This window comes from Microcebus murinus, chromosome 11, assembly GCF_040939455.1.
Source record: "Microcebus murinus isolate Inina chromosome 11, M.murinus_Inina_mat1.0, whole genome shotgun sequence".
NCBI classification, from domain to species: domain Eukaryota; kingdom Metazoa; phylum Chordata; class Mammalia; order Primates; family Cheirogaleidae; genus Microcebus; species Microcebus murinus.
The window spans coordinates 58228878-58244434 of NC_134114.1; the positions used below are offsets into that span (position 1 = coordinate 58228878).

A 15557-nucleotide genomic window follows, 5' to 3' on the forward strand; every position below is an offset into this window, starting at 1 on the left:
GTTTGCTAGTGACAGAAACCCAACTCAAAGTGCCTCAGGCAGGAAAGAAGGTTATTAGACAAGATGCAACTGGCCCTCTGGGGTAACTATTGTTAACGGAAAAAAAATCCAAACTCTGTGAAATAATTTTAAAGAGATTTATTCTGAGCCAAATTTGAGGACCATGACCCGGAGCCACTGCCAAGAGGCCTTGGGCAAGTGGACTCGCTGTGGCTGGGTTACAGTTTGGTTTTTATACATTTTAGAGACAAGGGTTATGGGTAAAGCCATCAATCAATGTGTGGGAGGTATACATTGGTTTGGCCCAAAAAGGAGGGCCATCTCGAAGCGGGGGCTTACAGGTTATAGGTGGGTTTAAAGATTCTTTAGATTGTAATTGGCTAAAGACATGAAGCTTTGTCTAAAGAGGTGGAATGTTTTAACATAAACTGTTTACCAGAGGTAAGCCACCATTTGTTGCAAATAGAAGGCCTGCAGGTTTGTCTTGCATACCCTTAGGCCTGTTAATGGGTTACAAAGGAAGTCTCCAAGAAGGGAGGGGGGCATGATAAGGCCTGTCTGACCTCTCTCCTCCTGGCAGGCAACTTTGCCCTTGAATATTCCTCTGGCCACGAGGGGGTCCATTCAGTCAGCCGGTAGGGGTTGAGGATTTTAGTTCACACTATAAACAGTGACTCAGGCTCCTCTGTCCATTTCTCATCCCTAAAATCCTCAGCATGACAGCTCACCGTCAAACTTGTGGAGAAGCAGCAGCAGCATTCGGAGAATGGGCCGCCTTCGGGTTTCCGAATCCAGACGCAGCTCCGGGCTCGTTTTGGGATTCCCGAGTTACCCACAACCTCATGATGCCCCTTAGCTTCAGCTAGCATGAGAAGGCTTCTAGTCCTTGCTACAAGGACACATGGACCTGACAAAATGAAATGAGGTCCTGGAAGGCAGGTGTGAAAGGAAGAGTGCAAATCCTCCTCAGGTGATCTTTGATGCTGTCCCTCATGGGAGCAGGAAGCCTTGGGGTGCCACTGGGGTGGACTACACGACTCAGAAAGATTTCACTGAGAATCGTTTGAGCGTAGGGCGAGCTTTGAGGTCTGTGAGTGTAACAGATGCTGTCGGTGCCTCATGTCACATCCCTGTGCACCACCTCTGATTTCAGACAGGCCCGTGACCTGCACCAGCAAGCTGAGAACGCAGCCTTCAAAGGCTTTCTTCTCCTCTCCTGTTTCACTCTCGCTGCTTCCTAATTCCTGCTTCCTAGGGTTGCATTGCAAACAAACTACCTGTCCCCAGACTTGGTTTCGCTTCTGCTTTAAGGGAAACTTAACCTAAGTGAGAGAGATATATAAGATATGGTATTTGCTCATAGAAGACTTATGTGTTTAGTTGGAGTATTTAAGCAAATATTCCTGGGAAATGACAAAGTAAAAATAAACGGCAGATTTCAATTAAATGACACATGAGTAGTACAGATTCTAGTCCATTATAATTCGTAGAGATTTTATTAGATTTTAGTAATAATTCTTACACCTCTGATCGTTCTAACCAGGAAGATTTGGTTCTTCCAGAATTATTATTTCTTTGGATATTTTATTAATCTCGTATCTCACCAAAGCACTCTGTTCTCAGCTAAGTATGAAGAGGTGGGATTGGGTACACTTTGTACCATATCCTTAGTGATCTGTAATTATATCTTGTCATTCAACTGCTATTCTATTCAACTTTACAGAGCTTAAACATCCCTTAACATTTTACTTCTTTCCAATACTAAATGGAACACTTAGGTCTTCACAAAATCATCTTGGAACATGTCATGAGAGTAAACAAAATAAATTCAAGTTACCATTTTGTACTTGAGGCCAATTATTTTAAAAGAAAAAGAAAGAAATTTAATTTTTGTTTTAAAGTAACAAATATACTTTTAATTGATCTCTGATAAAAACTACTCAGGGAAAGTCAGTAAATATGTTAGTCCTTAAAATGTTAGAGCTGTATCCTGAACAGCCTTGAGGAACTGGATTAACTGGTTTTCACTATTTCACATCATCCACAGTATTAGCAAAAACATAAACATAGCATCAATTCAGGTTAAATGCATGGTTGGCAATCCAATCCGATCTCTTATATTCCATACTTTTTCTTTAGTTCTTCTACTGTGTTGCTGTAAGCTTCAATGGCACCTTCCTTGGCAGTCCCTTTCAGCTCATTCCAGGCACTCCACTTGGCTTTGCCTTTGGGGTCCAAAACCCTGGGTCATTCTGTATTTATGTCATCTGCAGTCATGTGTTTGTAGCAGCTGTAGATGAACAGCATCTCATCATCTGCCGGCTTGGTCTTGAGGCACTTTAAATTCTCAGCATCTTTGTCAAACTCATTTTGAGACATACCAGTGGGGAGGATGCAAAGATTCCCAGAAGCCCACTGAGAAGGTGAGGGGCAGGAAGCTATTGGAAGTTAATTATTATTATTTTTTTTTTGCACACAGTCTCACTTCTTTGCGTGGGCTAGAATGCAGTGGTGAGGTCATAGCTTCACTGCAACCTCAAATTCCTGAATTCAAGCAATCCTGCCTCAGCCTCATGAGTAGCTGGGACTGCAGGTGCCTGCCACTAAGTCTGGCTAACTTTTCTATATTTTGTAGGGGGGGGTCTTGTTATATTGTTCAGGCTGGTCTTGAACTCCTGGCCTTAAGTGATCTTCCTACCTTGGCCTCCCAAAGTACTAGGATTATAGGCATGAGCCACCTTGCTAGCCTGGAACTTAATTTTTTAATTGCAGAACTGATGTAACAATGTTAAGAACACTTTTGAGTGAATAAAAGCATCATCAATAGAAATGTACTATCAAAACTTATTTTAATTTTACAATTGTTATGGTTAGCCATTTTGCAGATGTTTTTAATGCATTGGTAAAATTTTGTATGTTATCAAGGGAATCTTGGAGCTTTAGGAAATCATCTTGAAAAATTTACTAGTCTTATGTAGTATTCCAGGATTATATAGTAGCCAGTTGGTGCTATGGTTTGAATGTGTCCCCTCCAAAATTCAGATATTGCCAATGTGATGGTGTTAAGAGGTGGGACCTTTAAGAGGTGATTAGGTCACGAGGGCTCCTTCCTTGTTGATAGGATTAAACCTTTATAAAAGAGGGCTTGTCAGTGAGCTTGTCCTTCTGCCACATGAGAACACAGCAAGAAGGCCCTCACCAGACCAAATGCTGATGCCTTGATCTAGGACTTTCCAGCCTCCAGAACTGTGAGAAATAAATATCTGTTTTTTATAAATTACCCAGTTTCAAATATTCTGTTATAGCAGGAGAAAACAGACTAAGACAATTGGCCTTTGCCATCCACTAGGCAGAATTATAAGGGAGGCTGTTTTCCCAGTTCCCTCTCCTAGTCACCTATTTTGTCTTCTAGGCCTGTATAAACCAGGGAATTTTGGTTGTCATATATATGAAAGAAGCCACTAGAGAATTCCTTAAAATGGCAATATCTTTTAACATTTTAATGATTTTTTTATGCTTCTAATGGTGCAGAGTAATATGCATTATGAAGACAGAACATTGCTTGCATTTGCATGTTAGAGGCTGGGCAAGACCCTTCTCTACTGCTATGTTTTGATTTTTTACTTTCTTCCAAGCCCTGTGATAATAAGAATTTATCTTTAGAGACAATGATGATGTGTCTTTTAAATTTATTTTTGCTTTCTTTTCAGTGGTACGACTTTTTACTATAAATATTCTTATTTTTCAATCCCAGGCATTTTTCTTGTCTTATTTCTTTGATAATTTACTTGCTTCCACTTTTTCTATTCTATATTTATGAGTCTCCTACTGTTAGCACATTAGTCTTCTTGGATTAATTATATATGGGTGTGTGTGTGTGATCTCTCTTATTATTCATCTATGTGTTTTGTTTTACTTTTGGTAAGATTCTTTCAAATTTAACTTTCAACTTCACAAATGATTTTTCATTACGAACATCACATTTTTTAATTTCCAAGAACTTTCTTTATATCTGAATATTTTTTTCTGTAGCATAATCCTCTTGTTTCATAGATATATTTAATCTCTCCAAGGCTATTAATAAGATCATTTTGAAATTCCCTTCTCTTCATTATCCTGAGTTCATATAGTTTCTGTATAACATTCTCACAACTTTAAATCTGGTAAAAGAAACAGTCTTCAAATTTTAAGCAAAAATCCCAGAGTTTAATCTCATTGGCTCTGAAGTTGGCTCACTAGCTCATTCTTGAACCAGGCACTGTATAAGGGAGACCTCAATTTTCCAGTTGTTTGGGAGTGACCAACATTCTTCTTGAGCTAGACTGGAAGTTGGTTCCACCATCACTGCCTGATAGTTGGAGAAAAGTGAGCATTTAGAGAAAATTAGGAGGCTGCTACTAGGAAAAGGGATATTGGATGGCCAAAAAAGAACATATATGCTTAATATAGCATCTCTTGCAGGGATTTTTTTCTCTGTAGCAACCTAGCTTAGAGGTTGAAAAGCCAATGTCTGAATTCCTATAGTGACATTTTCAAGGTAAGTCAGTCTATTGACAGACAACATTGCTTTTCAGGAAAGTCTTATGCCAAAATCTAGCTTACTTTGGCAGTAATCTGTGACCCCAGTTCTGCCCTTGAGATACGTGAAGGCAGTTCTCAAGTTCTCAGGTCAATGTTCAGACTCAATGTTCCCTGTTGCCATGGCTATTCCTGATTTGAAAACATTTTGAGACCTTTCTTCATCTTTGACCCTATTTTTTCCCAAATTTAAGTATTTTGATATGGCATGAGCAACTTAGATCATAGAGTACCATTGCTTCGTACTTTCCAAGTTGATTCACGCTAAACTGTGCAAAGTAGCTTCTGAATGTAATCTAAGTATATGTAAAGGATTCATTCATTCACTCAATTAATATGTATTGAGCCTCTACTATAATAATTCTTAAACTCTTGTTGCACATTAGAATCAACAGAGAAACTTAAAAATTCTAATGCTGGGACCACACCCCAGACCAAACTGGACTCTCTGGAATGGGTGGGATAGGAACTCAGGGACCCATATTTTTTAAGCTCCCTGGGTGATTCTAATGCACAGATGTCCTTAAACCTTAAAAAATAATGTCACTTTGGGATCTGAGGCAGGAGGATCACTTGAGGCCAGGAGCTCAAGACCAGCCTGAGCAAGAGTGACACCCCATTTCCACAAAAATTAGAAAAATTAGCCGGGCATGGTGGTGCACACTTGTAGTCCCAGCTGCTCAGGAGGCTGAGGCAGGAGGATCACTTGAGCCCAGGAGTTTGAGGCTACAGTGAGCTACGATGATACCACTGCACTCTAGCTCAGGTGACAGAGTGAGACCCTGTTTCAAAACACATACATACATACTACATACATACATAATGTCAATGATTACAGGTTTTCTTAAGGTATGTTTTTCAGAAAATAAATGTGAAGTATATCTTCATCATTTGCTTCTGGCTAACCTGTGTACTTTCTGTGTAGGATTATTCAAGTCACATCAGAGAAAGAAAACTAGGGCAAAACAGCTATTTGACCATGTATAATTATTGAGATTTCTGGGGGGAAAAAGTGGTTGTATTAATACTATGTAAAACCTTGCTTTTATATAATTTTCTCAGTTTGGTTGATAACTTGTGAAGGATGGTGCCTGTGTTTATTCATCTGACCTCATGCAGCATCAAGAGTGGCATTATGTTCTGGTGGGAACTGAAGAAGAGCTTCTTGAAATTATTTTCAACCAAAAAAATGTAACCCTTCTTTTATGACTATGAATTAGAGGCCATCTGTGAAGCTGTTGAGTTTTACAGAAAAGCCTGCATTTAAACTGACATTTATCTTGCAATGTGGCAGTAGAAAAAATTCTGAAACATTTACAGAACAAAGGTTAAGGCCAAACCTTAATGTTTATAGAGCATAAATCTGCACAAAAAAGAGGGTAGATTTTTCATTTATGTTTAACTATAGTGTCTATTGTGTGCTTAAAAGTTCATATTAATAAAGTAGATTTACTGAAGAAGGGCGGGAGGGAGGTTGAGCACAAGGGTGGGAGGAAATCTAGTGAACCTTCTTAACTGTCTTCTGATACTGGCTGACTTTGGACCATTTTTTGCAATTTTTAAATTGGGTATTTTGAAACATATAGAAAAGTTTAAAAGACATTGCAATGACATCTATACATCCTTGTGTATTAGGTTCTCCAGAGAAATAGAACCATAGGATTGATTGATTTGAATTGGTTCATGCAATTATGGAGTCTGGCAAGTCCTGAGATCTTCAGGGTGAGTTGGTGAGCTGGAGCCCCAGGAGGGCCAATGGTTTAACTTCCAGTCTGAGTCTGAAGGCCTGAGATCCATAGGGCCACTGGTGCAGCTCCTGTCCTAAGGCCAGTAGGCTCAAGACACAGAAAGATCTGATGTTTCAGTTTGAGTCTGAAGGTAGAAAAAAAGCCAGTGTCCCAGTTTGAAGGCAGTCAGGCAGGAAACTTCTCTTACCCAGGGGCCGGTCAGACTTTTTGTTCTATTTAGGCCTTGGCTGATCTGATAAGGCCCACTCACACCAGGGAGGACAATTTGTTTACTCTGGTCTACTGATTTAAATGTTAATCTCATCCAAAAACATCCTCACAGAAGCACACATAATAATGTTTCAACAAGTATCTGGGTTCCCCTGTGGCTCAGTGAAGTTGACTCACAAAATTAGCTATCATGTCTTGTATTAGCTTTCTGTTGCTGCGCAATAATATGACCACATATTTAGAAGCTTAAAACAACATATTTTTATTATCACACAGTTTCTGTGGGTCAGGATCCTGGGCATGGCTTAGCCAGGTCCTGTTCTTAGGGTGTCACAAGACTGCACTAAGTGTTGGCCAGGGCTGTGGTCTCATCTGAAGCTTATCTGGGGATAGAGCCACCTCTAAACTCACTCAGGATGTTAACATAATTTAGTTCATTGCATCTATAAAACTGAGAGCTTCAGTTTTCTGCTGGCTGTCCCCTAAAAGCCACCCTCAGCTCCTAGAGGTCATGGTAGATCCTTGTCATGTGGGACTGCCCAACAGGGCCACCTGCTTCTTCAAAGCTAATAAGGGAATAGGAGACTCCACGAGGACAGAGGATAAAGTTTTGTGTAAATTATCATAATAATTACATAATCATGTATGTCCTGTCACCTTCCCTGTATTTTATTATCCAAAAGCAAGTCACAGGCTTTGCTAACACTCAAGTTGAGAAAGGGCTTACACAAGAGCATGAACACCAGGAGGTAGAAATCACGGGAGTCACTGTAAGCCTGTGCACCACAGATCTGCAGTTAGATTTGAGAATTCTTGACATTTTGCACATCTGCTTTCCCTCTCTGTGTCTCTGTCTCTTTTTCTACACACACAAACACACACATTTTTGCTGAACTATTTAAAAATACTTGTTAGGATTATTATTTCCATATAAATAATTCATCTCCTAAAAATACCATATTTCTAAGTAACTACAACACAGTAATCAAAGTGTTTTTAAGAAAGTTAATAATAATTTAATTCAATAACTTAATATTCAAATCACGTTCAAATTTCCCTCATTGTAAAAGCAAACCTTTTATAAATTGTTTTAAAAACCCAGATTCAATCAGGTGTCATGCATTATATTTGGTTATATCATTTTAATCTCTTTTAGTCTAGCTAAGTTATGTTACTAAACTAAAAAAAGTTTTTTTCAAGTATATCATACTACAGACAAACACAAAAATCACTGAAGATTATAGCCAGCATTATAAGCAAGAAACAGAAATAATAGGTCTAAATATTGGAAAAGAAGAAAGAAAACTGTCTTTATTTACAAATGACACTGTGTACAAAGAAAACTCAAAAGAATCTATAAACTATTAGAACAAATGAATTTAGCAAGGTCTCTTAATACTAGGTCATTATGCAGAAATCATTTCTATATGCTAGCAACAAAAAAATGAAAATAAAAATTTTAAAATATCAATTATAATATCATCAAAAAGTATCAAATTCCCACAAATAAATCTAACAAAAGATTTGTAAGACCTCTCCTCTAAACTGAAAATGATAAAATATTGATGAGAGAAATTAAAGAAGAGCTAAATAAATGGAGAGATTTACTTAACCCTTGAAAATTAACCTCTAGATTCAATATCAAAATCCCAATCAAAATCCCAATAGGTGTTTGTGTGGAAATTGACAAGTTGATTCTAAAACTTATGTGGCGCTGTGAAGCACCCAGAATAGGTAAGGCAATGTTGAATAAGAACAAATTTGGAGGACTTATAAGATTTCAAGATTTGCTATAAAGTTAGAATAATCAAGATACTGTGGTATCAGCTTAAGGGAATACAAACAGACCAATCAAACAAAACAGAGAGTCCAGAAACATACACAGTCACTTGACATATGACAAAAGCAAGACTGCAATCCAAAGGGGAAAAGCATATCCTTTTCAACAGGTGGCCCTGGAGCAATGGGATATTTATATGGCTGCTATAGTTCGGGTACTGGTCCTCCCAAACCTTATGTTGAAATTTTATCTTCAATGTTGGATGCAGGGGCCTAATGGGAAGTGTTCGGGTCATAGGGTTGGGCTCTTTATGACAAGTGCAGTGCTATCCTCATGGTAATCAGCGAATTCTTGCTCTATTAGTTCCTGAAAGACTCGTTGTTAAAAAGAGGCTGGCACCTCTGTGACACCCACCCCCTTGCTTTCTCTCTCTTGCCACATGATCTCTGTACACACAGGTTCTCCTTCACCTTCTGCCATGAGTGGAAGCAGCCTGGGGCCCTCACTAGAAGCAGATGCTGGCACCATGGTTCTTGTACAGCCTGCAGAACCATGAGCTGAATAAACCTCTTTTCTTTATAAATTACCTAGCTCCAAGTATTCCTTTATAGCAACACAAACAGACTAAGACAATTGGAAAAAAGGTAAAACTTGACCCCTATTTCATACCATACATAAAAATTAACTTAAGGTTGTTCATAGACCTGGATGTGTGAAGTAAAACAATAACTTTTTTTTATATATTTAATTAATTAATTTATTTTTTGAGACAGAGTCTCACTCTGTTGCCCCAGCTAGAGTACTGTGGCATCAGCACAGCTCATAGCAACTTCAAACTCCTGGGTTCAGGTGATCCTCCTGCTTCAGCCTCCCAAGTAGCTGGGACTACAGGCATGTTCCACCATGCCCGGCTAATTTTTTCTATTTTTTAGTAGAGACAGGGTCTCATCCTTGCTTAGGCTGGTCTTAAACTTCTGAGCTCAAGCGATCCTCCCGCCTCAGCCTCCCAGAATGCTAGGACAGGCGTGAGCCACTGCGCCCAGCCACAATAACATTTTTAAAAGAAAATATAGGAGAATGTCTTCCTGACTTAGGGGTGGGGGCAAATATTTCTAAAATGGGAGATAAAAAAGCATTAAGAATAAAAGAAAAAAACTAATAAATTAGACTTTATTAAAATAAGGAAGTCTGTTCATCAGAAGACACAATTAAGAAAGTAAAAAGAAAGCCACAGATTGAGAACATAGCTTCAGTGCTTATATTTGACAAGGTTCTCAGATATCTAGAATATATACATAACACCTACAAATCCATAAGAAAATGGCAACCCAATATTTTTTTTAAAAATTGACAAAAGACTTAACAGGCACTTCATAAGAAAAGATATGTAAATGGCTAATAAACATATGAAAATGTGTTCAACATCATTAGCCATAAGAGAAATAGTAATACAAATTAAAACCACAACGAATTACACACCTATCAAAAAGGCTAAAATTAAAAAGATGACAAACCCAAGAGTTGATGAAGTTATGGACATATTAGATCTCTCCTATATTACTGGTAGGTGTAAAGTTGGTATAACCACTTTGGAAAACTGTTAGGTAGCATCTACTAAAGTCAAACATGCCTACACCATGATTCAGCAAGTCCACCCAGGTTGATAACCAAAGAGAAATGAGTGCCTATGTCTACCAAAACCCATGTATTATGGGTACCCATGTATAATGGGTACCCATGTACCAAAACCCATGAATTATTCATAATTCAAACTGGAAATAACCCAAAAATCCACCAACAGAAGAACAGACAAGCACAACGTGATATACTCATACAATGGACCAATACACAACAATTTTTAAACAACGATTGATATATGCAACAATAAGGATGACTCTCACAAGCATGATGCTGAAGAAAAGGTCAGACACCAAAATAGTTGGACACAGAAGTCCAATGAAGTTCACACAGAAAAAACTAATCGAATGTGTTAAAATTCAGAAAAGTGGTCATATGTATGTGTATGTGCTGGGGGAGGAGGGGCATAGACTAGGAAGGGAAGGCATCATAGAACCTTCCTGGGTGCTGAAACTGTTTTATATCTCGATCTGGGTGCTGGTTACAGAGTGCACATAAATGTAAAAAGCCATCTAACTGTATACTTTAAGACTAGTATACTTTATGCACATCCCTGTATGTGTTATGCCACAATAAGAAAGTTTAAAAGAAAGAAAAGAAATATACACAAATCCTAAGTTTACAACTCTATGAATTTTCACGAATTGAACAGCCCCTGTTTCCTTCTTGCCATTATCCTCTTGAGTTAAACCACTATCCTGGCTTCAAACAGCAGATTAGTTTTGGCTGTTTATAAACTTTATGTTAGTGGAAGTGAAGAATTTTAATTCTTCTGTTTCTTTTATTTGACAATATATTTGTGAAATTAATCTATTCTGTTATGTGTAGCTGAAGCATTCCATTGTATGAGTATATAACAATTTATTTATTCATTCCACTGTTGATAGGCATTTGGCTCATTTTTAGTTTGTGGTATTAACGTTTTTTAGGGTCCAGGACAGTTTTCTTAAAAAAATATTTTAACATTTTGATTTTATGATGGTGTCAGTTGACTTACTCCTTTATCCTTTGCATTTCCTATACATTGGAATTTGGGTCTGGAGACTTGATTCAATCCAGATTAAAATTTTTGGTAAGGAGACTACCTAGTTAGTGCTGTGTACTTCATTTTGCCAAATTTCCCTTCATGGGAGTCAGACCCGAGAATGATGCTGGTACATCAAAAGCTTTCCAGTCTTCTGGTGCAGTTTTAATCGGCATTTCTCTTAGTTGTAGAGTCCCAGCCTTTCATATGTTTAAAGGCCATTTGTATCTTTTTCTGTGACTTTTCTGTTCATATCTTTTGTCCATTTTTTTTTATCTGCTTTTGCTCCCTTTCTTCTCCATTTTTTAGTACTTTTTATATATTATGGAGACTGAAACATTTTTTAAAAATGCACCTGCTTGCTGAAACCTCAATCATTGTGTTTTCTCTTAACATTCTCTATGAGTTATTCTGGATTTATCAAAGGAGAAATAATGACTATCCCTGGGTCGTTTTCTACTGAAAATCTGGCATATATGAGACACTGTCCTTTACTTTCATCCCCAAGTATACATTACCTTGACATATAATATCTGCACTTTATGGTCTAAACGTGCGTTGGCCTGACCTTCACATACCACGATCCTGGCCAGCTCCATCCCACCTTGGCTGCCAGTCTGGAGCTCACATTCTTTTTTTTTTTTTTTTTTTGAGATAGAGTCTCACTCTGTTGCCTGGGCTACAGTGTCATGGCGTCAGCCTAGCTCACAGCAACCTCAATCTCCTGGGCTCAAGCAATCCTTCGTCCTCAGCCTCCCGAGTAGCTGGGACTACAGGCATGTGCCACCATGCCCAGCTAATTTTTTCTATATATTTTTAGTTGGCCAAGTAATTTCTTTCTATTTTTAGTAGAGATGGGGTCTTGCTCTTCCTCAGGCTAGTTTCAAACTCCTGACCTTGAATGATTCACCCGCCTCTGCCTCCCAGAGTGCTAGGATTACAGGCGTGAGCCACCGCGCCTGGCCTAGAGCTCACATTCCTTAAGCATATGCTCCCTCTCCTCAGAGCCTTGCTCCATCTGTCCACATTTATGCATATTTTAGTCCATTTCCTGTCCTTGTAACAGAATACCTGAAACTGGGCAGTTTATAAAGAAAATGAATTTATTTCTCACAGCTCTGGAGGCTGGAAAATCCAAGGTCAAGGTGCTACGTTGGTAAGAGCCTTCTTGCTGGTGGGACTCTGCAGAGCCCTGGGGAGGTGCAGGGGGCTGTGTGGCTGAGCATGCTAGATCATGATTCTCCTCTTCTGCTTATAAAACCACCAGTCCCTTTCCCATGATAATCCATCAATCCATTAACCCATTAGTCTATTAACCCATCAACTCATTAGTGAATTAATCCATTCATGAAGGCAGAGCCCTCCTGAACCAGTCACCTCTTAAAGGCCCCATCTCTCATTACTGACACATTGGGGATGAAATCTCAACATGAGTTTTGGAGAGAACAAATATTCAAACCATAGCAACAGAGATTTAAGCTCCATATATGAACCACCTCTGCTTCCATACATGAGATCCTCCCCCTTCACCTGCCTGGTCAGCTGAGCCACCCTCTGGACCATTTCCTTCCTGCCTTCTCTTCTGCACAGCCAGCCCTTCCACCTGGACTCTGGTGGCCTTGGGGCGTCTTCCACTCCACCTCTACCTCTCTCTTCTCTGTGTATCTTTAATCTCTGCCTCTTTCCTTTCAGCCAACCTGTAAGTACATGTTTCCCTATCTTAAATAGCTCTAGAACAAATGTTTCCCATGCAGTTTCTTGTGTCCACAATGCAGCTACCCAAGCATATTACCAGGCATGGCAGCTGGAGTTCTAGACTGGGCAGCTTCACGGAGCATGAGAAAGTCTGCCACTGAGCCTTTTAAAGAACATCTACCCCTAAGGCCATACACACATCCCTGAAACTTTGAAACTACAGCTTATTCCTAACCTGGGCCAGATCGAATTCTTAGTTAAAGCAAATACCACTAATTTTTGTTGGGGAATAATGACTTATTCTTTCCCTGTCCAGAGCATGCTCTTTCTGGCTTGAAGATGGCCAAGAGCCTTCTTGTGTTGTTGTAAGGTGGAAAAAGCACAAGCTCTGGTTCCTCTTTTTTTTTTTTTTTTTTTTGAGCTAGGGTCTCACTCTGTCACCTTGATTAGAATGCAGTGGCATCATCATAGATCACTGCAGCCTCTAACTCCTGGGCTCAAATGATCCTCCTGCCTCAGCCTCCCAAGGAGCTGGGACTACAGGCATGCATCATCACACCCAGCTAATTTTTCTATTTATTGTAGAGACGGGATCTTTTTCTTGCTCAGACTGGTCTTAAACTCCTGGCATCAAGCAATTCTCCTGCCTCAGCCTCCCAGAGTGCTAGGATTATAGGTGTGAGCCACTGCACCTAGCCAGTCTCTTCTTCTTATAAGTATGCTAATCTCATCATAGGGGGCTCTACCTTCATGACTTCATGTAAACCGAATTACTACCCTAGGCCTCACCTCCACATATCATCACATTGGGGATCAGGGCTTAGAAAAATTATATTAGAAATTAAAATTTAAAAATTAGAAAAATTTAACATTTGAATTTTCAGGGGACACAAACATGGCCCATAACAATGATTTTTGAGTGCATGAGTGGTAACTCTGTGTGCTTGGGCAGGTTTACCGTGATATTCCAGTTTGAGAAAATGGGTTCTGGTCAGGGTTAAGCAACTTGCTCCGGTGTTTTGGACAAGCCATGTGGGGGCGTCTCAGTGGCACAACAAGAAAGGTATTCCCCCCCCTTTGTGTGAAGTAGGGTGAGGCAATTAGCGAACAGCACACATCTGTTTATACTCATACCTCCGGTTATATCTTGGGCTGTGAAGAAAGGCAAAAGGGAGGTGGGATGCACAGGGATCGCACAGAATTCAAAGAAAATTAATCACTTCAAAGGTCAGCTCATGGCCAGCGCGTAATTAGTTTGTGCCTTGCTAGGGCCCTTTGGGGGGGGATAAAAGGCACCCAGCAATTCAGGTCGGGGTCCTTGCCTGTAAGAGCGGCCACTGCGCTGGCACTCTAGGGCTCGGACCCTGGCTAGCCAGAAAATAAAACTCCTTGAGTGATTGCATCCTTGGTGTCTTTGTTCGTCTGCCTGGCGGGGTGCAGGAAGCCGGTCCCTAACAGCCAAACCTCAGAATGCCTGCCTGGTACATCTCATTCAGCCAGAGAAGTAGGCTGCACATGGCTACTCTGTAAAGGCCCTTATCCCGCCAGCAACCAATCCTTATTAGACTATATTTAAGGACTGACTTTAAAAAGAGGAGCTGGGACAGTCATATTATCACTTGAGAATCTGAGTTAAGAAACAGAAAATGAGGAGGCCTTTGGTGGAGTGTAGGCTGCAGTTACAATGGGGCATGCAGACAAAATTGGGAAAGAAACCCTTGGGGACTCCCAGCAGAGCCCCTGGCTCCCAAAGGCCTTCACACTCAGGTTTCTATTCGCGTGTGTATCTGTACAGGTAACGCCTGTCCTGCCCGATCACATGAGATGAGTCTAGTTTGTTCCTTGCAACTAAAGATTTTAATGAACATTCCAGGGTGATCTCAGAGTTGAAATCCATGCCTTCTCTGAGTCCAGTGCTCTTTCGGCCATTTCAGGGCAAGGGACATTGTCTTTGTGCTGATTTTAGCAGAGGTCCATAAAAAAAAAAAAGGTGCATATTAAATGTATTTTAATGACAATGAAAAAAGCTGTAATTGTGAATATGAGTGGGAGGAAACAGCCAGTGAGGAAAACCAATTCCCCTCTCAATTTAAGCGTGAACAGTAGGATGGTCTCAAGAAACCCAAAATAGGCCCTTAAAAGAGTGCTTGTTGTGATCGTACAAGGCAGCGTCCTCCTGGGAGTCCAATTTGCGGGAGTGGCCCCCTCCCCCAGCCCCACCTGCACAAGCGGAAGCGGCCCCACGGCATGTGGGCTCCTGCACCTCCAGCCTCAAGGCTGCCGGAGCACAAAGCACGCCAAGATAATGGTTTCTATCCACGTGTGGCCTTTTGACACACAAGCTAATGAATATATTCCAGGTACAAATCGTTCTTTCCCATGAGCTGCTTGTGCAGGTCTCCTACGAGACAATTACTCGCTTCCACTTAACAGAGTGACTCAAAGAGGGATCTGAGAGCTGGCTCACGGTGAAGCTGGCTGTTTTCCTGCCCCTCTCCCCGGGTTTAGCATTGTGTTGGAAAGTTAAAATTCAGAACGCCGAAGTCCCCGCATCCCACCCCACGCCCCTGCGTGCGGGGGCCGCAGACTCTCCAAGGCGACTGGCGCCAGTGCTGCCTTTTCCGAGCTGGATGGGCAGTTTCCTGACGCCCCAGCTGCGACAATCGTCTGGCCGACTGGAGGAGTTCGCTCACCCCCTCGCTTCTCTGAAAAGGTACTTGTACTTGGCGGTTACCTACCAGGGGGTCACCTTTTGAAACCGAACTGAAAAGAGCTTATCTTATAATCAACATTTCCCAGAAACCACTCACAAGCCACAGGCTGTGAAAAGCAACAGATTTTGACAAACTGCATTCAATGCACACTATTGTTCAAAGTTTGCAGA

The 15557-nt window shown here is 40.5% G+C and overlaps 1 pseudogene; it reads right to left on the reverse strand.

The window, feature by feature from the left end:
• Positions 1-2115: 2115 nt before the first annotated feature.
• Positions 2116-2379, reverse strand: LOC105872649 (acyl-CoA-binding protein pseudogene; annotated as a pseudogene).
• Positions 2380-15557: the final 13178 nt, after the last annotated feature.